Source organism: Thamnophis elegans, chromosome 9, assembly GCF_009769535.1.
Source record: "Thamnophis elegans isolate rThaEle1 chromosome 9, rThaEle1.pri, whole genome shotgun sequence".
Classification (NCBI taxonomy): domain Eukaryota; kingdom Metazoa; phylum Chordata; class Lepidosauria; order Squamata; family Colubridae; genus Thamnophis; species Thamnophis elegans.
In genome coordinates, this window is record NC_045549.1 from 7,025,191 (window position 1) to 7,049,709 (window position 24,519).

Here is a 24,519-nt window from a genome sequence, read left to right on the forward strand (position 1 = left end):
AGTCGTAAAAAAGTTTGAATTCCACCAGTGCTATGAAGTTTTTTTTTTTCCTTTCCTAGAAGTATTATGGTTGAAAGCAAAGCTAACCTGTGTAATGAAATCAGGGAGGGGCTTCAAAAATTGCAGCAATGGGTTCGCTGCAGCAATTTAAAAGCAACAACAAATCAGGTGATCCTCGACATATGACCACAACTGAGTTCAGAGATTAAGTCATCTGTGTACTGAGTTTGGTTGAAATTGCTTGAAGTGTTCCAGAGTTATACTGGAACATACAGTCTTTAAGAAGATGTTGGATAGCCATTTGTCTGGAACGATATAGGGTTTCCTGCCTATTGTATTATTGTATACACACACACCCACACACCGCCATCTATCTATCTATCTATCTATCTATCTATCTATCTATCTATCTCTCTCTCTCTCTCTCTCTCTCTCTCTCTCTCTCTCTCTCTCTCTCTCTCTCTCTCTCTCTCTCTCTCTTTCTTTCTATATCTATCTATCTATCTATCTATCTATATATATATATATATATATATTCGATTCCCAAAAACTTGGGTGCTAGCTGATGAGAGCTAAATAGCTTGAAATAGATCTATACTAGTCTCCCTTTATTTATTTATCAGCATAAATATAACATACATACATACATACATATATATATATATATATATATATATATATATATATATATATATATATATAATCTATCTATATATATATGATTTAATAAAAAGTTGGAGAGAGAGAGAGAGAGAGAGAGAGAAAGAAAGAAAGAAAGAAAGAAAGAAAGAAAGAAAGAAAGAAAGAAAGAAAGAAAGAAAGAAAGACAGCCCACAAGAGGAGGTAACCAAAACAATGAGAATTAACAAATAAAAAGTTCTTTAAATAAAGTAGCCGGGGGAAACCAGAAGAGAAAGAGAAAAGGCCCATCGAATAAGCAAAGCGATGGCAGAGACCACACACCAAGTTGACAAATCTCCAATTGCACTTCCCCCCCCCTTCTTTTTGTGTCTCTGCCTAATAACCCAAGCAAACGGTGAAATACTTGACCATGTCAATCAAAACTGAACTCAGGGCGACCTCCGCACGAAGGGGCAGATCAAAACACGGTGAATTGTTCCCTAACAAAAGCAAACAAGGAAAGGAAGAAAGAGGACACTTTATTTTGCATTATTTTGAATGGAATGTTTTGGTGCTCAAATGATACCTCTTGTGGGGGTCGCAGCAACAGGTGTGGCCGGAAAGCCAAGTAATGCTTTAACTTTAAACCTGGAGGCCTTCAATTGCCAAAGCTGGCTGGGGAATTCTGAGAGTTTTAAATCCTCCAGGGATAAAGTTGCCAAGATTGGAGGCTCCTAATCTGTACTTTATTTTCCCAAAAACTACTGGGGGCAAGACAGCAATTCAAGACTCTCCAGCTTCTGAAGAGCCCGTAGCTTGTTCGTCTGCACTTTTAAGAGCACACGTCTCATTTTTCTACAGTGGACCACATAAATCTGAGAGATTAAACACAGACTGGAGATTGACAGGTGTCCAGGTTCCCATACCATAAGTCAAAATGAGGAAAAAGAGTCCATGTGTTCAGTTTAGGCATGTTTTAAAAACCTGAGGATTTCTTGTTGTAGAAATTAAGGAAGGCTTGTCCTACACGGGTTGTTCTCGACCTACAATCACAACGGACCCCCAACGTTTCTAGTGTTAAGCAAAAGAATTGTTAAGGGTTTTGTCTACCATTTTGCAAACTTTCTTGCCACAGTTGTTAAGTAAAATGACTGCAGTGGTTAAGATAGTAACACATCCGTTAAGCAAATCTGGCTTCCCCATTGATTTTGCTGTTCTGACCGAGGCTTCCTGAGAGCATGAAGCAAACTCCTTGTCCCGACAAAAAACCCTTTTATTAATTGACTGTGAATTCTGCTCATTCACATCCAGCAAAGTCTTTCAAGGGAGGATTTACAGTCACAGACCTTATCTGGCTTGGAGAGCTGCCAGACCGATCTCTGCAAAACTTGGCCAGGAGTCTCGGAAAGTCACAAACCAATGAAGCGAACTAATTGTCTCCTGCAAACTCCACTCCCCTTTCGCTCCTCTTTTATTTCATCTGGGAGGGGCCATTCATCGTCCACCTGTGGCCTTACTCCCAAGTCGACCCCTGTTCTTTGGCTGTTCCCTTTGTCTGGCAACTCTGTGCATGCGCATACTGGGAACAGGCTTCAGCTGTTCTTCTGCCTCACTGATGTCTGACTCTGAAGGCAGCTGATAACTGGCATACGGCCCTGGCCCCCTCTCTGCCAGGGCCCTCATCAGAGCCTTCCTCAGACTCCAGGACTGGCCCATGTTCCTCCCCGACCTCCTCACTCTCCGAATCTGCTGCCAGCTCTGCAGGCTGCTGGCAGGCCACAACATTTGCTTGTCAGAAGGTCACAGAAGGGGATCATGTGACCCTGGGATACTGCAACCGTCATAAATACATGCCAGCTGCCAAGTCTCTGTATTATGATCACGTGACCATGGGAATGCTGCAAGTGTCATAAAAATGGTCACAAGTCACTTTTTTCAGTGCTGTTGCAACGTTCAAACGCTCATTGAATGAACTGTTGTAAGTCAAGGACGACCTGTATCGGGTACATATATGTAATAGGGCACAGGACAAAGTATGGATTACAAATTAGTAGTCTAATGCAGGAGTGTCAAACTCAAGGCCGGGGGGGGGGGCAGATCCGGCCCGCGGGGTGCTAAGATCTGGCCCACAGGGCGACTTTGAAAACAATGAAGGACTGGCCCGCACTGCCTCTGCCAGCAAAAATGGAGCTTGGGAGGGTTGCGTGCGGCCATCTGGAGCTCCATTTTTGGTGGCAGAGGGTTGCAGAGGGTCGCAGCAGGAAATGGAGCTTGGGAGCCTGTTTTCGCTGGCAGAGCGCTCGGGTCACAAGAGCCCTCAACACAAGTGACATCAAGCTGGCCATGCCCACGCTGACCACGCCCACTCCAGCCCTTCCCCCCCCCCTCAGGTCAAACACAACCCTGATGCGACTCTCAATGAAATCGAGCTTGACACCCCGGTCTAGTGCATGCAGGGTGACCTATGACCTCCACACAAATCTGTAAAACAGCCGTTTCTCAAGGCCCCATAGCTGCCCTTCATAAGCATTCTGGGGAAAAAAGACACAGCTGCTTTAAAAAGTTCACATGCGCCAAAGGGTATTTTTGGAAGGTTCACCCACAAAACCGCGCTCGACTAAACCGCGCCTGACTAAACCGCGTCGCTGATGTCATCAACAGGGCGACAACAGCGCGGAGACAGAAGCACGCTGTAAACCCTAAACCTAAAATTAACCCCTAAACCTAAACCTAACTCCCCTAAACCTAATCCTAAACCTAAACCTAACCCTTAACCTAAACCTTAACCTAACCCTAAACCTAACCCTTAACCTAACCCTAAACCTAATCCTAACCCTTAACCTAACCCTAACCCTAAACCTAACCCTTAACCTTACCCTAAACCTAACCCTAAAGCTAACCCTAAAGCTAACCCTTACCTTAAGTTGAATCGGCTTGCTTTCAAAGCGCTATTTAAAGCGCCCTTCTTTCTCCGCGCTGGCTGTTGTCGCCCTGTTGATGACGTCAGCGACGTGGTTTAATCGGGCGCGGTTTAGTCGAGCGCGGTTTTGACGGGTCACGTTTTTGGAATCAAACAAAAGCGCTGAACAGCTCTATTATTTATCAGTCAAGCCCAGAATATGTTCTCCAACTAGATGTAGTCATCTAGATCAGCGATCACCAACTGGTGGTCCGTGAAACACTAGTGTTCCATGAAAAAAAATTCGTTTTGCATTTTTTATATTGCACAAAATACTATTTATCTTTTTTTTAAAGTCATATTGGGGGTCCATGGGATTTAAAATTATGAATTAAGAGGTCCCTGAGGCTGGTGACCCCTGATCTAGATAACTTTCTCTGAATGACTGAGGTTGCAATTTTTGGATTCCTCAATCGGCGCAGCTCAAGCAAAAAAATTCTCTAGGGAATTTTGAGAGTTTGCTCCAAACACCTTTAGCCCTAAAGTTTCAGGTTGCAACAAGTTTTCTTATTGTACATTATGTAAAATACCTTTCCGGATAATGTCACCAGGATGTGGAAGCTACTACGGAACTATGGAATTTCACAACGCACACTGAAACACAGCCAAGAGAGATTGCACTATCCTAATGTGTGCAGCGCATTCCTAAACGTCCCTACTACAGGAAGAATGTTTTCGTGTGCTTTTAGCAAATCTTACGCCAATGATCTGTGCAGTCCATCTCTTACAGTTCCATGAAGTAAACCATGGAAATCACACTAGTTTTCTATTGCAATAGGCAACTGCGGCTATCAGAGAAACCAAATCCCAAATCAAAGGAGCTTTTTCTAAAAAGCAGAGAGAGAATTTAGTGCTTTGGATGTTGCCAATATTGAGCAATAAGGAAAAAAAAACCTTCCCACATATCTAGCACATGGGTGTTGACTTGTGGACAGTAGGCAAAACATTGCAAGTATCGTGCAAGTTTACAGTTTAATTGAAATTCCTGGAAACCACCAATAATGTTGGTCAAAGATGTACCGTATTTTTCGGAGTATAAGACGCACCAGGGTATAAGACGCACCAAGATTTTGAAGAGGCAATTTTTTTAAAAAAAAATTGTTTGCACTCTGCAGACCTCCCAAAACCAGCCTGTTTTTCGTGAAAATGGGCCTGGTTTCCCCCCTCCCCTCCAAAAAAGGGCATGCATAGCCTTTGGGAGGCTTGTAGAGTGCTTCTGGGGGCTGCTCCCCCCCCCCCAAATGAGCAAAAAATGTCCCATTTTTCACAAAACAGGCCGTTTTTTAACAAAAAATGGTACGCATAGCCTTTAGGAGGCTTATAGAGTGCTCCTTGGGGCTGTGGGGGCAAAATTGAGCAAAAGACTGGCCCATTTTTCACTCATTTCTGCTCTCCCTAGCCCCCAAGAGCACTCTGGAAGCCTCCTAAAGGCTCTGCACGGCCATTTTGGTGAAGGGGGCGGGGTTTCGGGAGGCAAAAAATGCTGTATTCAATGTATAAGACGCACCCAGGTTTTAAGCCTCTTTTTTGAGGGAAAAAGGTACGTCTTATACTCCGAAAAATATGGTATTTTTGTCCAAAATAATCTTTGGTCCATGCATTGATTCCCAAGAGAGTTCTGGGTTCAGGTTAAAGCACTACCTAACTACCTTTAGCTCTAATAAGATGTACACCCGTAATGGTGAACCTCTGGCACGCCGAGTCCTCTCTGCAAGCATGCGAGCCATCACCCCACCTCAGCTCCACCGCACATGTGCATGCACCTCCCGCGGGCCAGCTGGTTTTCGGGTCTCTGCTGCGCATGCGTGGGGGGCGTGGCGCATGCAGGAGATGTGTGCGCCTACTTCTTTGACTTATGGCCACTGTGCCCAGTTCCCTGTAACCATACTACATATGTTTTGGGCTCCAGTCCCCTAATCATCTTGGTTTCTCTTTCTTCACTCTTTGTAGAGTCTCAACATCTTTTTTATAGTGTGACCAAAACTGGATGCAGTACTCTAGGTGTGGTCTTACTAGGGCTTTATAGAAAGGTATTAGTACCTCCCTTGATCTTGATTGTATCCCTCTGTTAATGCAATTTAGGATTGCATTGGCTTTTTTGGCTGCCGCTGCACACTGCTGGCTCATATTTAGCTGGTTGTCCACTAAGACTCCAAGATCCCTCTCACAGCCTGGTTTCACCCAGTCTATATGTGTCCTTTTCATTTTTCTTCCCTAAGTGTAAGGGCTTTTCTCTACATTGAAATTTTCATTTTGTTAGATAGGGCCCAGTGTTCGGTTCCACCACAAAACCGCGGTAGACTAAAGCGCGCTCGACAAAAGCGGGTACCTGACGTCATCACAGCGCGACGAAAACATCACACTGTGAGCGGTAAAGTTAAAATTAACGCGAAAACCTTACCCTAACCCCCCCAAACCTAACCCTAAACCTAACCTTAAACCTAACCCTTAACCTAACCCTAAACCTAACCCTAACCCTTAACCTAACGCTAAACCTAACACTAACCCTTAACCTAACCCTAAACCTAACCCTAACGCTTAACGTAACCCTAAACCTAACCCTAACCCTTAACCTAACCCTAAACCTAACCCTAAACCTAACCCTTACCTTTACGTGAATCGGCTTGCTTTAAAAGCGCTTTTTAAAATCTCCGTGGTCGTATTTGTCGCGCTGCTGATGACGTCAGGTACGCGCTTTAATCGGGCGCGCTTTAGTGGACCGCGGTTTTGTCGTGCCACGCAGTGTTCAAGTCATCTACCAACTTGAGCAGATAAAATAGCTGCTTTAAATCAATAAAGCAAGATACAACCTTAAGCTTTTGCACTGAATCTGAATGACTTCTCTGACTCTATTTGCTTAATTTGGGAATTCTCTATACTGTGTGAACCCTGAAAGAGAGTTTATTCGGTAATCCTCTTAAGTCTGGTTGGGTTGATGGTTTACCCCATAAATATCACACAGCAGAGTACAGCAATTAATGTAGAAACGAGGCAAGGAAGAGAAGTCACACTTCTGCCCGATTGTGCCCTCTGGTTAAGGAGTGTTCTGGTATAACCGTACTTTGGAGCAAAGTGTTTCTAGGTGTGGAACAATTTGCACATATCCAGGAGCACACTTTGTGAGTTGCAAATTCCAAGGCTGTCTTAATCATCTATGGCAGGTTCAAGGTCCAGATTATGGAAGAGACCCACAGAACCTCTGATGTAGCTCTTGAGCAGTAAAAACGAGGGACGCAAGAAAATGCTAGTTTGTTACAGGCAGTCCTCGACTTACGAACACAATTGAGCTCAAAATTTCCATGGCTAAGCAAGACGGTTAAGTGAATTTTGGCCCATTTTATGACGTCCCTTGCCACGTTAAGTGAATCACTGCAGTTGATAAATGAGTATAGAATAGAATAACAGAGTTGGAAGGGACCTTGGAGGTCTTCTAGTCCAACCCCCTGCTTAGGCAGGAAACCCTATAGACCAGTGTTTCTCAACCTTGGCGACTTTAAGTCCTGTGGACTTCAACTCCCAGAATCCCCCAAATGGGGCCAAACTCACAGCAACTGTCTTGCTTAGCAATAACTGTGTTTTCCATCTCATTTGTGCATTAATCTGCCAGCTCAATTCTCAGACAAATGCGCACTCAACGAATACGGACTTTGGTTTTAATTATCAGCACAAATTCATCGAAATAAGTTTAAAGATCAAGTGCCTAAAGCCAGTATCAACTTGATAGCCAGGTACCATAAAAAAAAGTTAACTTTGATCAAAAACTATATGCCAAGGGTAGGCCTGAATAAAGTTTAGCCAGTAAGTGATGCCTACGTTACAGGTAGTCCTTATTTAGTAACCACAGTTAGGACTGGTCACTCTGTTGTTAAGCGAAGAGGTTGCCAAGTAAAGCCACTACTGCTTTATGGTCTTCCTTCAGTTTTCCTTTGCTTTATAGAAGTTGTAAATGCGAGGATTGGTCACAAAGCCACTTTTTCATCCCCGTTATAACTGTGAGCCACCAGTGTATGAGGCAGTCGCTAAACAAAGACTATCTGAAAGGGGAAACAGGGCTGAAGAGCACACAATAAATGGAGTTGTGTGACATTTGTAAAGCAGGGTTGTTGAGGGAATGTATGAAGCATCTGTGTCCCATATGATGAGCTGATTTCCGTGGCCTCCGCTATAATTTTAACATGTTTTCTGTCTCGAATAAGGAAGAGACTTATTCATTTCAATAAGTTAGAGTGATCCAGCACAGCAGAAAAATGAGACTGGGGTGAGAGCACAAACAACCCTCGAAGAAATAAAAATAACAATTAAAAGTGCAATGCTTCAAACATAAATAAAAATCTGTAGAGTTGTCACAGCCCGTACTGCATCAACCCTACTTAAATTGATTGCTAAGCACTGCAAAGGCCTAGTTAAAAGTCCTTTTTTTAATATTTATCCCATGCAGTATTGATTGAGCAGGGGGTTGGACTAGAAGACCTCCAAGGTCCCTTCCAGCTCTGTTATTCTGATTTACTGTATAGTACAAATTCTGGCATTCTTTTTTTTATCAAAGCAAAAAGTCATATATATATATATATGACACACACACACACACACACACACACACACACACACACACACACACACACATATATATATGATTTTTACAACCCCCGGTATGCCCAAATATGGGAGGAAGATCACTACTTCCATTCTCTGTCCTTCGGCTCGTCACAAGAGACCATCCAGACAGAAACCCCAATATATATATTTTTTTACTGTTGTCTTTTTGTTACATTTTGTTGTATTTGTGCTGATAAATAAATAAAGGGAGACTAGTATAGATCTATTTCAAGCTATTTAGCTCTCATCAGCTAGCCATACCCTTACTGGGATTTGAACCTGGGCTATATTACATACTAGGCAGACATCTTAGCCATTAGGCCACAGGCTCTTATCCGTTATCAGCCAAGCCAGGGTGAAAGGTATCTATTAGATTAAAAATTGTATGTATGTATGTATGTATGTATGTATGTATGTATGTATGTATGTATGTATGTTGCATTTGTGCTGATAAATAAATAAAGGGAGACTAGTATAGATCTATTTCAAGCTATTTAGCTCTCATCAGCTAGCCATACCCTTCCTGGGAATCGAACCTGATGAGAGCTAAATAGCTTGAAATATATCTATACTAGTCTCCCTTTCTTTATTTATCAGCACCAAATGCAACACAAATGTAACAAAGGCAACAGTAAAAATAATGGCTTTCTGTCATGATGGTCTCTTGTGATGAGGCAATAGACAGAGAAAGAAAACAGTATGCTTCCTCCCATATTTGGGCATACCAGGGGTTGTGACACAATACATACATATATATATATTTATTCCTTATCACAACATCCTTGTAAGAAATCAGTTCCCCCGTTTCTCTATATTCCTTATCACAACATCCTTGTAAGGAATCAGTTCCCCCATTTCTCTTTCCTGCAGCCAGCCAACAGGTTAAGGTCACCCTGCTCTTAGAATCTCTACTCGGAGAGCAACTACTATAAGCACCCACGTGCTGCTCCAGCACGTCACTAATTCTCAAGTATTTAAGATAAGGACAGAGCAAATAGTCTCTGTAAATGTGACAAGGAAGATGTTCGTTCACATAACAATGAAAGCTTTATGGATTGAGTTTCCCTAGCGGGCTAAATTTGGTTAGGGCTAACAAGTTGTGTGTGTGTGTGTGTGTGTGTGTGTGTGTGTGTGTGTGTGTGTGTGTGTCGTATTAATCCAGTTCTTTTGCTCAGGTTATGCAAACCCAGAGAAGGGATTAATTAAGTAACCAAGTTATAAGGACATAGGACAAACAAGGCGGAGAGAAAGAACCATCTGAATATCTGTGAAGATTCTCAGATATCCAGGCTACAGCAATAACAACAGGACTTAGACTTATATACCACTTTACAGTGCTTTACGGTTCCACCACAAAACCACGGATGACAAAATCGCGGTCGACGAAAGCGCGTATGTGACGTCATCACAGCGCGACGAAAAAGATCGAAAAATGTAAAAATAAAGTGAAAACCTTACCCTAACCCCCCCAAACCTAACCCTAAACCTAACCCTAAACCTAACCCTTAACCTAACCCTAAACCTAACCTTAACCTAACGAAAAACCTAACGCTAACCCTTAACCTAATGCTAAACATAACACTAACGCTCTAAACCTAACCCTAACCCTTAACCTAACCCTAACCCTAAACCTAACCCTTACCTTTATGTGAATCGGCTTGCTGTAATTTAATTTTTATTTCAATTTTTCGATCTTTTTCGTCGCGCTGTGATGACGTCACATACGCGCTTTCGTCGACCGCGCTTTTGGGGAACGCGGTTTTGACGGGTCACGTGCTTTACAAGCCCTCTCCAAGCAGTTTACAGAGTCAGCCTCTTGCCCCACAACAATTTGGGTCCCCATTTTACCCACCTCCGAAGGATGGAAAGCTGAGTCAACTCTGAACCTGGTGAGATTCGAACTGCCAAATTGCAGGCAGCCGGCAGGCAGCAGAAGTAGCCTGCAGTACTGCACTCTAACCACTGCGCCACCATGGTTAGTTGTCCCAAAGGTGCCGTTTTCAAGAGGCAACTGGACTTTTTTGTATTTCTTTGAAGACGTTTTGCTTCTCATCCAAGAAGCTTCTTCAGCTCTGACTGGATGGTGGGGAATGGGAGGATTTATATTCCTTGCAGACAGCTGGTCATTTGCATCCTTTTAGAGGGTCGTTGAGGCCACTTGGGAGGACACAGGTAAACTTCCACGTGGTCTCAACGCGGACTCTCTAAACAGAACGCAAATGACCAGCTGCCTGCAAGGAATATCAATCCTTCCGAGCCTTTTGCTAAGCGTCCAAATTTTGATCGTGTGACTACTGGATCATTAGGTGTGAAAAGTGATCACAATTCACTCTTTTTCAGGGCTGTTGTGACTTTGAATGGTTAGTAAACAAATAGTCGTAAGTAAGGACTATCTGTATGATGTATTTTTATAACTCTGGCTTGTCTATGCATGCTATGATTCCCATCTCCTGTTTCGCCCATTCGTTGTTTCAACTACAGTGCCCATCATATTATATATTATATATAAGGTGGTGGGATTCACTTACCTTCCCTACCCGTTCGCAAATACGAGCGTGCAAATGTGTCTGCACATGTGCAGTGCTCACATATTATGTCACGGGGGGAGGGGGGGCAGAATGATGGAGCCTTTAGTAGCCACCACTACAAGTTTGTTCAAACCAGAGCGAACAGGCTGAATAACACCTCTGATTATATATCATATATTAGTGTCCATCACTAAGAGTTGCATCTTATGATTCTTGACGAATGTATTTTTATTCTCCTTATCTACACTGAGAGCATATGAACCAAAGACAAATTCCTTGTGTGACCAATCACACTTGGCCAATAAATAATTCTATTCTATTCTATCTTACCTTGTGTGGGAAAATGACGCAATGACGATACCTAGTTCAACAGGTTAATATTCAAATATGCTACGCAAATCTCCAGGAAATGAAAGGGGAACTTTTTTTCCCCCCCAGAAAAATTAATAATTTCCCAACCCGAGCATTTCTTTAAAAAATATTATGAAAGAGAAGTTCTTGTAACTGTATTTCTGACACATTTACCGTATTTTTCGGAGTATAAGACGTACCGGAGTATAAGATGCACCAAGGTTTTGAAGAGGCACATTTTTAAAAAAAGTTTTTGCACTCTGCAAACCTCCCCAAAACAGCCTGTTTTTTGCAAAAATGGGCCTGGTGGTTTTTTGTTTTTTTTTTTTAAAGGGGGGGATGAATAACCTTTAGGAGGCTTGTAGAATGCTCCTGGGGGCTCCCCCCCCCCAAAAAACGAGCAAAAAACGGCCTGTTTTTCACGAAAGCAGGCCCATTTTGTCAAAAAAAAAAAAGGGGGGGCATGGATAGCGTTTAGGAAGCTTATAGAGTGCTCCTGGTGGCTGAGGGGGCAAAATGGAGCAACAAATGGTCCATTTTTTGCTCGTTTCTGCCCTCCCCAGTCCCCAGGAGCTCTCTGAAAGCCTCCTAAAGGCTATGCATGGACATTTTGGTGAAGGGGGTGGGGTTTCATGAGGCAAAAAATGCTATATTCAGTGTATAAGACGCACCCAGATTTTCAGCCTCTTTTTTGAGGGAAAAAGGTACATCTTATATTCCGAAAAATACGGTATATCAGAAGTAAAGGAAGCATCTTTTTTTCATAAAAAGGGGTGAATATTCATTTCCTCTTCTCAACTTAGACAGAACTGAGACCTTGTCAAGGCCCGGGGCTCGGATCCAGCCCGCGAGGTTCTGAGATCTGGCCCGCGGGACCACCCTACAAACAGCGAAGGATTGGCCTGCAGTGCCTCTGCCGGCAAAAATGGAGCTTGGGAGGACCATTTGCAGCCCTCTCAAGCTCCATCTTCCCTGGGAGGTTGCAGGAGGCCATCGCAGGTGAAAACAGAAACTCGCGAGGGCTGCGTGCGCCCTCCAGGGCTCCGTTTTTGCTGGCAGAGGGTTGCAGGAGGCTGCTGTAGCCGGAAACGGAGTTCAAGAGGCCTTTTTCTCTGGCAGAGCGTTCCGGCCACCAAAGGCGCCCCCAAGACGAATGAGGGTTTTTCTACTTGCATTTTTTACGTCCTTTCGAACTGCTAGGTTGGCAGAAGCTGGGACAAGTAACGGCAACTCACTGCGTTACACGGCGCTAGGGATTCGAACCGCCTAACTGCCGACCTTTCTGATCGACAAGCTCAGTGTCTTAGCCACTGAACCACCACGTCCCACCTCTGTCTTTTAAGATCCATTTAACATTGTAGAAATGTCTATCCATCCACTCCCCACCCCCGCAAGCTAATATAAAACTGAGCAACCTAAAAACTTTCATGGGGTTATTTCTAAGACTGGGCTAACCAAATACCCACCATTAAATCAACAATATATGTCCCCGGGGGAATATTTGGCAATGCCAAAGACCCAAAGGCAAATATGGGCAAAGATAACTGGCTTTCTCTTCCAGAAGCCTATCAGGAGGATAGAGTTACGCAGAATCCGAGATGGCAGGTTTTATTTCTGCCATCGATGTGTTTTATTTCTCCGTGTTTTGTATTTTACAAGATTAAAAAGCAAGTGTGAGTTAAACTCTTGATGATATCAGTCACTTGCCTAGACAGAAATGTTGCTTCTTGATCACCTTAGACAAGAGACTGGTAAGGCCTTAAGAACTGACCTTTATTAAGTTAGCTGATATCAAGAACATAATGTAATTTAGATTAATGGGAGTCACAGGAGGAAAGACCCAAAGTGCAGATGGCAGATAAGTCTTCAGATCAAGATCAGATGCAATTATTAACATAGAAATTCAGATGACTCCAACTGGAAGCACGAAGTCCCCTAGGCCATAAACCTTACAGGCACTGCAGAAAAATTACAAAGCAAAAATAATTGCCTCAACCCTAATTGAAAGTGGAAATAAATCTAACTGCCCGATCAAGACATAATATGGGAAAAATTGAGCCACCTCCCAGCTCACAGACCAATGAAGCCTTGGACGAAATCCAAAACAGGGGATTGGCAGGCTAACAAAGGATAGGCTTATTACAATATTACAACGATTTGGGTGGGTGAAAGAGACAGAGAGAGACAGAGAGAGAGAGAGGGAGAGACAGAAAGACAGAGAGAGACAGAGACAGAGAAAGAGAGACAGAGACACACAGAGAAAGAGAGAGAGAGAGAGAGAACAAAAGAATGTTAAACCAGCAAGCTGAGTGGGTAGTGATGACGGCTTTGGTTTAGCTTAGAGAGACAGAGACAGAGAGACAGAGAGACAGAAACAGAGAGGGAGAGATAAAGAGAGAGGGAGAGAAAGAGAGAGAGGCAGAGACACAGAGAAAGAGAGACAGATACAGAAAGAGACAGAGAGACAGAGACAGACAGAGAGAAAGAGATAGAGAGACAGAGACAGAGAGAGCAACAGACAGAGAGAGACAGACAGAGACAGAGGAAGAGAAAGAGAGAGAGACAGAGACACAGAGAAAGAGAGAGACAGACAGAGAGAGAGACAGAGAGATAGAGAGACTGAGAGATAGAGAGAGACAGAGAGAGCGACAGACAGAGGCAGAGAAAGAGAGAGACAGACACAGAGAGAGACAGACAGAGAGCGACAGACAGAGGCAGAGAAAGAGAGAGACAGACACAGAGAGAGACAGACAGATAGAGAGACAGACAGAGAGACAGAGACAGAGAGAGGGAGAGAGAGAGAGACAGAGACACAGAGAAAGAGAGAGACAGAGAGAGAGACTGAGAGACAGAGAGATAGAGAGACAGAGACATAGAGAAAGAGAGAGACAGACAGAGACAGACAGACAGAGAGACAGACAGACAGAGAGAAAGAGATAGAGAGACAGAGAGAGGGAGAGAAAGAGAGACAGAGACAGAGAAAGAGACAGACAGACAGAGAGAGACAGACAGAGACAGAGAGGGAGAGAAGAGACACAGTGAAAGAGAGACAGACAGAGAGACTGAGAGAGACAGAGAGAGCGACAGAGAGAGAGAGACAGAGACACAGAGAGAGGGAGAGAGCAACAGACAGAGACAGACAGAGAAGGGAGGGAGAGAAAGAGAGACAGACAGAAAGAGAGAAACAGACAGAGAGACTGAGAGACAGAGAGAGACAGAGACACAGAGAGAGAGAGACAGAGAGAGAGAGAACAAAAGAATGTTAAACCAGCAAGCTGACTGGGTAATGATGACGGCTTTGGGTTAGAGCCAGAGACGTAACAGGAATCTCCAAAGAGAAGAAAGAGAAGGGCAGGTTGAAGAAACGTGTCCCTCTATCTATAGAAAGACTTTGTGAACTGCATTTTGTTAGCCTTATGACAAACTGTAGGGATTTCACACAGCTTACGGAAACAGGCCTTCCTAGAAGGGAGAGCTGGTGTCAGTTTAATCAGCGCAAGGCAGCTGATGTGTTTGCATTCCATTTGTTCTTTCTAAATGGGAACAAGGTTTAAAACGTTAACCGGAGATGTCATGTCAAACAATCCAACCGCTACAGAGAAAATAGCAGACTTGGTCTAACTTTTCGCACAAGGTAAACCAGCAGAAGCCAGGAAAACCCAGTTTTAAAAGAACTGCATGAGTGGGTCTCCCGTCCTGTTTCCTTCAGCTGTGCAGGCAAAAAGTTGCCATTGCCACCGATGTCACCACAACATGGTAACACCTGAGATGGATATCACTTAATTTATAAGTGTATCTGGAGCAACCGGTGTGTATCTAGGCACAATTCCTTTTCCCTCCGGTTAGAACACAAACGGATCCGGCTTTCACTGAAGTGGCAGAGGAGGTGTGTCTAACAACGTGTGGGAAGTTATCATCCAGCCCTCTCCCAGAAAAATGAAATATCCTAGGAAATATTGAAAAGGCAGAATATTTCTCTGGATGTGAAAAGAAAGAAACATGCTTTAAAAGACAGAATAGTTGCCTGTAGCTTCCTGCCCATCCACACTTTGTCAATAGGCCATTGAGAAGGCCAGGCTAGCCCACTTTACATAATAAAGACTTCTCCGCTGCAGCTGTAGGGGGAAGGGATATTACTCAACTCTCCACATGGCATTTGTGAACTCATCTATGGATTCAAAACAGCCTAGAGAGTAGCCCCCTGCATGGGAGTCTGACAACCAATCAGAATACATTTCTTACACAGGAACAGGAAACAGAGAGGTGGGACTGAACAGGTTATAAAAAGCCTAGCAAGCCCCTCCCTCAGCCCTTCTCTTCTTCTCCACCAACATTGAAGCACGCGATCACCTTTTCTGTTCAGGGCTCAAGCCATGTGGCCCTGTCCAACAATAAACCATCTTTCCAAGCAGCCTCCATGTCTCCAGTGTCTTTTTCCCCACTTGGAGCTGAACCCAGAAGGACATTTCTTTCAACAAACGCGCATAGCATTATGGGTGTGGCACGCCCGTGCACGACCCCCCCTGCGCTCCCCCCGCTTTTGGCACGCGAGCCAAAAAAGGTTCGCCATCACTGTTATAAAGATTCTCCGTATAAGCACCTGACATGTTAGTTTGCAGTTTCTCTCCCATAATTTATTCCAATGGCCTAATTGAATACTACGTCCAAAATTTTTCGCCCAACTGATCCTTGTCTCTTCTTCCATTCTGAATCTTGATAAAAAATTATATAGTGACTGCTCTTTAGAAGGCCAGATCCTGAAGATGAAAGTCAAATACTTTGGCCACCTAAAGAGAAGGAGGGACTCCCTGGGGAAGAACCTCATACTGGGAAAGATGGAGGGCAGAAGAAGAAGAAGGGGACGACAGAGAAGGAGGTGGCTGGAGGGAGTCACTGAAGCAGTAGGCATGAGCTTCAATGGACCCCAGAGGATGGTAGAGGATAGGAAGGCCTGGAGGAACGATATCCATTGGGGTCAAAAACAACTTCGCAATTAACAACAACAGCAACCTATAGACAAAGTTGTCCTGACAGAGAAGAAGGATCTTCAAATGCCTCAAAATAAAGCCTAATATAATGATTAAGGCCCCAGGCTAGAAACCAGGAAATTGTGAGTATCAGTCCTGTAAAGATATGCTAAGCTTGGTTGCTTTCTTGCAGACATTTCACTACCAAACTAGCTAACATCATCAGTGCACTGTTGCTCAGCCCTGAACTACAAATATTCTCTTATCAGTTCTAGTCCTATCTTAGGCATGAAAGCTGGCTGGGTGACTTTGAGCCAATCACCAGGAGTCTGTGAGTTTCAACCCGCCTTAGACATGAAAGACAGCTGGGTGACTTTGGGCCAATCAGCAGGAGTCTGTGAGTTCCAGTCCCGCCTTAGGCATGAAAGACAGCCAGGTGACTTTGGGCCAATCACCAGAAGTCTGTGAGTTCCAGTCCCGCCTTAGGCATGAAAGACAGCCAAGTGACTTTGGGTCAATCACCAGGAGTCTGTGGGTTCCAGTCCCGCCTTAGGCATGAAAGACAGCCAGGTGACTTTGGGCCAATCACCAGAAGTCTGTGGGTTCCAGTCCCGCCTTAGGCATGAAAGACAGCCAGGTGAGAGTCTGTGGGTTCCAGTCCCGCCTTAGGCATGAAAGACAGCCAGGTGACTTTGGGCCAATCACCAGGAGTCTGTGGGTTCCAGTCCCGCCTTAGGCATGAAAGACAGCCAGGTGACTTTGGGCCAATCACCAGAAGTCTGTGAGTTCCAGTCCCGCCTTAGGCATGAAAGACAGCCAAGTGACTTTGGGTCAATCACCAGGAGTCTGTGGGTTCCAGTCCCGCCTTAGGCATGAAAGACAGCCAGGTGACTTTGGGCCAATCACCAGAAGTCTGTGGGTTCCAGTCCCGCCTTAGGCATGAAAGACAGCCAGGTGAGAGTCTGTGGGTTCCAGTCCCGCCTTAGGCATGAAAGACAGCAGGGTGATTTTGAGCCAGTCACAGACCAATCCCTCTTACTGGGGAAAATAGGAGGATGAAGGTATGTTTGTAAAAATAACAAAAGTGGGGATAGAAACATAAATAAAAACGTGAGGTTCCACGTCATGAATGAGTCTCTCGCGTGTGCCTCATCTGCACTCAGAACAAACACTCCATGCACAATCACTGCGCCCTGTTTCTCCCTAGTGCAAGTCAAACAGGTTCTGAGAATAACACAGATTTTATATGAAGTGTCATGCTCATTCAAAGTGCTTGCGGTTGGCATTTGAGTAAATGCCCTGGGGGCTCAAATGCCTTAACAAAAAACAAAAAACAAAAAAAAACCAGCTAGAAAGTTAATCCTGCAAGGGCAGGACTAACGCATGCAGAAATGCATCAATTTCTGGTTGAATTAAAGCATGCTATTTGCTACTTTCTCAAGCACCGGTTTGATGTTTCCTGAAACGAGTCATAATTACTCACAGAATTTAATCCTTGGGAGATTATGATCGGGTTCCTGAAAGTCAAACTGGATAATAGCCCAGGCAGCTTTAGTTCGGTTTCAAAGCAAAACTGAGATAACAGTCTGGAGACATTCTTTTCGTTCTTCCTTTACAGTTCAAGCTGTAATTAAACGGAAGTACAAGAAATATGTAGAGTAATGTTCTCCCAGCAGGGTCCTGGGAGTATCTTCGTGGCTGATATGCTTCCTGGAAGTTTTGAGTGCTATACAATTACAACACAACTTGGATGCACCAGTTGGGGAAGGCTGGTTTTTGAGGAAAAAGCAAGAACGAGGTGTATCTCACCTGTAACATTTTCAATGCTCAACATTAGCAATAGCACTTAGACTTATATACCTCTTTGCAGTGCTCTTACAGCCCTCTCTAAGCGGTTTGCAGTGTCAGCATTTTGCCCCCAACAATCTGGGTCCTCATTATACCAACCTTGTACGGATAGAAGGTTGAATCAACCTTGAATTGGTGAGAATCGAACTGCTGGCAGTCGGCAGAATTAGCCTGTAATACTGCATTCTAACCACGAGGCCATCATGGCTCTTACACAGTAAAGAGATGTGGTGGCTCAGTGGCTAAGACGCTGAGCTTGTCAATCAGAAAGGTCGGCAGTTCGGCGGTTCAAATCCCTAGCGCCGCATAACAGAGTGAGCTCCCGTTACCTGTCCCAGCTTCTGCCAACCTAGCAGTTCGAAAGCATGTAAAAAATGCAAGTAGAAAAATAGGAACCACCTTTGGTGGGAAGATAACAGCGTTCCATGTGCCTTCGGCGTTTAGTCATGCCAGCCACATGACCACAGAGACATCTTCGGACAGCTCTGCCTCTTCTGCTTTGAAATGAAGATGAGCACCGCCCCCTAGAGTCGGGAACGACTAGCACATATGTGCGAAGGGAACCTTTACCCTTTAGTGTCAATTAATGGTGTTATCTTCCAAAACAAACCAGTTCCCAGCAATGGGACTATTAATGGAACCTCTAATGGGGCTCACTAAGATTCCCCCCTTTGCTTTATTTATTTAGCATTTATTTATTTAACCTTATTTATTTAGCATATGGCAAATTTTAAGACCTGTGGACTTCAACTCCCAGAATTCCCTAGCTAGCCCTGCATGTCGGCTGGGGAATTCTGGGAGTTGAAGTCCACAGGTCTTAAAATAGCTAAGGTTGAGAAACAATGCCATGTGGCATATTTCATAGAATAACAAGAGTTGGAAGCGACCTTGGAGGTCTTCTAGTCCAACCCCGTTTAGGCAGGAAACCCTACACCACTTCATATATGAACTTGCAATACATGTTGGCAATTCACCTAGATTAATAAAACACGCTAAAATAGGGAATGTTGAAAAGATCTACAGTATATTCAAATAGAGAAGTCTCAGCCATCTAACCATAGAAGCGCAGCGGCGTTTATACAGGGGGGGGGGGGAATCAGATACTGGACTGATAGATGTCCTCAGTTAACAGCCGGCTATGATTGGTCATGATTTTGGACCGCAATTATTTATCAATTTCATGACATCTATGTTCCACCCTTTCACAGGACAAAGAAAGACATGGGGTAGCCTAGAGTTAAGGGGGGGATGCATGGAGCATCAAAATATCAACTTGGGCAGTTGTGAATGTGTAATTATGGTCACCATCTTGATATTATTATTTTTTATAACACTCCCGGAGATGCCTCTGCTTGGGATACTTTGGGGTGATCCCCAAGATCTCCTTAAGATACATAGACAAAAGTCAGCTTTGAACCAGGGATGAAATTCCGCAGGTTCTGACAGGTTCTGGAGAACCGGTAGTGGAAATTTTGAGTAGTTCGGAGAACCGGCAAATACCACCTCTGGCTGGCCCCAGGAGTGGGGAGGGAATGGGGATTTTGCAGTATCCTTCCCCTGCCATGCCCACCAAGCCACACGAACTGGTAGTAAATTTTTTTTTTAATTTCACTACTGCTTTGAACATCCTAATTTTTGTTTTTTTACTGAAACAAGCACAACATTAAGACAAATGTCTATGGAGATTCTCAGTCATCCAGGTCATAATTGTCCCAAAAGGTGCTTTTTTCCCCCCAAGAGGCAACTGGACTTTCTATTTTTTTCTTTGAAGACATTTCTCTTCTCATCCAAGAAGCTTCTTCAGTTCTGAACTGAAGAACTGAACTGAAGAAGCTTCTTGGATGAGAAGTGAAATCTCTTCAAAGAAAAAAACACAAAGTTGAGTTGCCTCTTGCAAAAAAGCACCTTTGGGACATTAAGACAAATGCTTTTTTTAAAATGGAAAACAAACAGACAATAATTCCAGTTTAAGTCTAAAGCAAAAAAAGAACACCAGTTCTAAAGACCCATTAAAGTAATTCTGGATGCAACCCAGGGATATCTCAATCTCATTTGTGATTGTGATTCCTCATGTTAATCCCTCCAAACAGTTAACTACGACCTGCAGTACAGCTAGTCCTTGACTTACAACCATAAGTGAGCCCAAAATGCTAGGTAAGACCGTTGTTGAGTTTTGCCCTATTGTTCAACCTTTCTTGCCACAGTTGTTAAGCGAGTCACTGCAGTTGTTAAGTTAGTAACACTGTTGTTGAGTGAATCTAACTTCCCCGTTGAATTTGCTTGTCATAAGGTCGCAAAAGATGATCACGTGACCTTGGGGACACTGCAACCGTCATAAATACGACTCTGTTATCAAGCATCTGAATTTTGATCATGTGACCACGATGCTGAAATTTTCAAAGTCATTTTTTCAGTGCCCGTGTAACTTTGACAGTCGCTAAACAAACGGTTGTATGTTGAGGACTTCCTGCAATCAAAATCTCTAAATCAGTGTTTCTCAACCTTGGCAACTTGAAGATGTCCAGCAAATGCTGGCTGGGGAATTCTGGGAGTTGAAGTCCGGACATCTTCAAGTTGCCAAGGTTGAGAAACACTGCTCTAAATAGTCTCTTCTTTCTTGCTTACAGCACAAATAATGTTCTTTCTTCCCTCTTTCTTCCAAATATTTCTTTGTCATGTGCCCTGATTAAAAGGAGTACCTGCAAGGCTGGGATCCTACTCAAAATTGTATAGCTTTCCCCCAAAATGCTTTATCCTTAGTTATTCAGTCAGCATTTAGACTCTATCCACACCTCAAGTTGTGGGAAAGATGCATGTATCTTTTAATGCCGTTTTCCAAAATACGTCCCGATTCACAGATCATAACAAGCCAAAATATGACTAAGTTTTGATTATTGTATATTATGATGTGAGCCAGCTACAACTTACTCAACAAACATGATTAACCAAAACATGATTTAGCACGATGCATAAGCCTAGTTAATAAACCCGCTGCTGTATAATTAATTCCTCCAGCCATAGCTGCACTCATAAACTCCATCCAATATGCTATTGATACCTCAACAGCTCTTCTACCTCAAGATCAAATCAAAGTTTACAGGGGCAGCTGATTTCTCCTGCTTTCGACCTGGTGGACCACTTCCACTGATAATTCTTCTACTTAAAAAAAAAAAATCGCAAGTGTGATGTAATTTTCCTACAAAATGAAATATGTACATCTCACATAGGGGAAAAAAAACATTTGAGGGAGGTTGCTAGAGAAAAGAAAGAGAAAGAGCAGAAATATTTCTGCCTATAAGTGTTCAGTTCATGGGAAGAAGGAAGGAAGGAAGGAAGGAAGGAAGGAAGGAGGAGAGAGGGAGCAAGAGAGAAAGGAAGGAAGGAAGGAAGGAAGGAAGCTTTTCATTTCTAGATTCTTATTCTCACAACTTCTACCCTGCTCAAAGAACAATCTGATTTCCGCCATACCTCTTTTCCATTTGATAGCACCAAATATGTCAGCGTTTTTTTTCAACTTATACCACTGTTCCCAGTGACCACTTAAATCTATTCCAGTTGAGAAGAAGTTCCAGCTTTTCTCCCAAGTTCCAGCCTCACTTACTTTTCCCCACTACGCTAACATGATCTTGCACCCCATATATATACAGCCCATGCAGTAGCCTTTCTTCCAGTCTCACCTTCCTCTTACTCTAAAAGACACCGAAAACTTTCCCCGAAGATAGAGTGAGGAAGAGAGAGAGTGAGTGTCATCTTTTCCCACGCCTTTCTCCAAGCTTCAAGAGTTCTTGCATCACAAGAACCCACAACAACAGCCGACGGCAAGAAGCAGAGCATGATTTTCCGAGCCATTCGCCTTCAGGTGGAAGGAAATGAACTCCGACAACCCCTTATCCCCTACCTGAAGCACCCGCAGACAGATAACCTCCAGCATGCGAACAGGGGCTGCATTCCTACAACCAATTTAAGCCTGATTACTAACCAATCCGGCCTTTCGGGCTCTCGTCCTATACAACTCACCCCTTAACCCTAAACCACCCAGCATAAAATCCAACTGAGGTCAACGCCAACCGAGAGGAGCAAGCTGTGCCAGGTCTCGTTTACCCGACTTGGCTGAAAGTGTCATGTGAACGCAGGCGGAGTGCGCATTCTGTAGAGGCTCAAAGAACAGATGTGGTGGAAACCCCCAACTTGGCACCTCTCGTCCCCTGGAATCCTGCATCCAGTTTTGGAGGGTGGGGGAGGGAAATGCAAAGAAGAGCAACTAAGAGGATTAAAGGTCTGGAGGCTAAAACATATGAAGGCTTGCAGGAATTGGGTATAGCCAGTCTAGGACTTGGGAGGACACAGCATTGCCGTATTTGAGAGGTTGCCCCAAAGAAGAGGGAGTCAAGCTATTCTCCAAAGCACTTGAGGCCAGGACAAAAAGCAATGGTTGGAAACTAATCAAGGGGAGAAGCAACTTGGAAATGAAGGAGAAACTTCCTAACAGTGAGGACAATTAACCAGTGGAAGAGCTTGCCTTCAGAAGTTGTGGGTACTACTCCATCACTGGAGGTTTTTAAGAAGCGACGGGTCAGTCACTTGTCTGAAGTAGTATAGGTTCTCCTGCTTGAGTGGGCGGGGGGTGGACTAGAAGACCTCCAAGGTCCCTTCCAGCTTGATTCCGATTCTAATCGATTGATTGGCACCGAGTTGGAAACCATCATTGGATGACAGCTCATGATCTGACACTAGGGCTACCCATGTGGTAACTGCTTGGGGAGGGGGGGTGATATGACAGCCTCTGAAATGGCATAGGGTCTTCCGCTTGAGTGGGTGGACTAGAAGACCTCCAAGGTCCCCTCCCAGCTCTATTGTGATTCTGATTGGTTCAGAGCTGATGGCAACTCATGAGCTGACACTTAGGCTACCATCTGGTAGCTGCTTGGGGGGGGGGGATTCGGTGATATGACAGCCTCTGAAATGGTCTATAGGGTCTTCTGCTTGAGGGGGTGGACTAGAACAGTGTTTCTCAACCTTGGCAACTTGAAGATGTCCAGACTTCAACTCCCAGAATTCCCCAGCCAGCATCTGCTGGCTGGGGAATTCTGGGAGTTGAAGTCCGGACATCTTCAAGTTGCCAAGGTTGAGAAACACTGGACTAGAAGACCTCCAAGGCCCCCTTCCAGCTGGATTCCGAGCTCTCGGTTTTTCCCACCTCGCAGGGTTGTTGTTGGGGAAGCAGGGGGGGGGCAAGCAGCAGAAACCTGAGTCCGCCCGCGGGTGAGAAAGTTAAGACGGTTCAAGCGCCTTCACACGACACGTTTGGAGCCAAGCCGGGTCAAGCTCGGATTCTCGCCCACCCACCACCCCTCGCTCTTCTCGGCCAGCGGAAGATCCGAGGAGATCGGAAGCCCCGACCGCTTCGCCTTCTGTCCCCGGCTCCAAAACCCCACCGCTGTCGCCACCACCGACCGACCCAGCCACCCACCCCAAGCCACATTTGCCTCACCTCCTGGCCTCGGCTTTCCTCCGGTCGTCCAGCTTGGCGGCTGCTCGGGAAACCAGAGCCCGAGGACGCGCGGGGAGGAGAAGGAGGAGGTCCGCAACGAGCGCGGCGGAAAGGCGAAGCTTCGAGACCGACGAACCCGGCGCTTTGCCGCGGGGCTCCTTCGGCTACTCTTGGCAACTTTTCGGAAATCCGGGCGGGCTGAGGAGCGAGCGAGCGCGAGCGGCAGCAGCGGCGGCGTCTTCCCCGAAGACGACCTTCCTCCTTTGCTCCTCCTCCTCCTCCTCTTCTTCTTCTCCTTCTTCTCCTTCCTCCTTCTTCTTCTTCTCCTGAGGCGACCCTCTGGACTGGGAGGGAGCGCGCGCGCGCGCGCGAGCGGGGAGACCCTCCTCAAAAGCGCGCTCGGCCGAAGCGCAGCGAAGGCAGGCGCGCGCGCGCACGAGGCGGGTTGGTTGGGTGGGTTGGGGGGTCTCGAGTTGGTCGGGCGGCTTTATGAGGCGAGGGGCGAGCGGCTTGGCGAAGCGGGGCGGACCCTCCGGCTTTCTCCGGACCCCCGTTGGGTGAGTGGGCGCGCGAGCGAGCGAGCTTTACGGTGGGGCCAGCCCCCTTGTCGTCCCCGCTGCTGCTGCTGCCCCGAGGAAGAGGTTGCAAAGCAGCGGCCGGCCGGCGTGGCTTGAGGGGGGGAAAAAAGCGGCGGAAAGTCCGCGTGTGCGTTTCCCACCCGCCCCCACGCCGCCTTCCACTCGCCCGCCCCGGGTGCGCGAGGTTTAAAGCCGCGGCTGAGGCGGTGCGGGGCCGTCCCCCTTGGCCCGCCGTCCCCTCCTCCCGGATCCCATTTCCCAGCCCGCCGCCAAGCCCTCGTGTTCCAGCCGAGGAGCGTCACGGGGCCCCCGGCAGGAGGGAGGAAAGGAGGAGCCAGGACGGGGACGGCTTTCTGGTGTGGCGAGGGGGGGGGGGCGGGAGCTGGTGAATGGGGGGGGGGAATTCCCGGTCCGTTTGAAAGGTTGGAAGGGGAAAGGGGGGCGGTTCTGTTTCGGGGTGGGGTGGGGAATTGGGGTGCGGGGCTTCTGGGTCCAGAAGGCGAGAGGAAGAGAACACACACAAACACACACACAAATCATTTTTGCAAGAAATTTTTATTTTTATTAAACAAACACACAC

At 45.4% G+C, this 24,519-nt stretch overlaps 1 protein-coding gene across 1 annotated transcript in view; it reads right to left on the minus strand.

Annotated features, from left to right (window-relative positions):
• Positions 1–24,102, minus strand: part of SLC4A4 (solute carrier family 4 member 4) — a 175,386-nt gene extending 151,284 nt beyond the window's left edge. Inside the window, exon 1 of the mRNA XM_032224275.1 lies at positions 23,362–24,102. The gene's annotated coding sequence lies outside the window, so the exon portion shown is untranslated. The remainder of the gene's footprint in view (positions 1–23,361) is intronic.
• Positions 24,103–24,519: the final 417 nt, after the last annotated feature.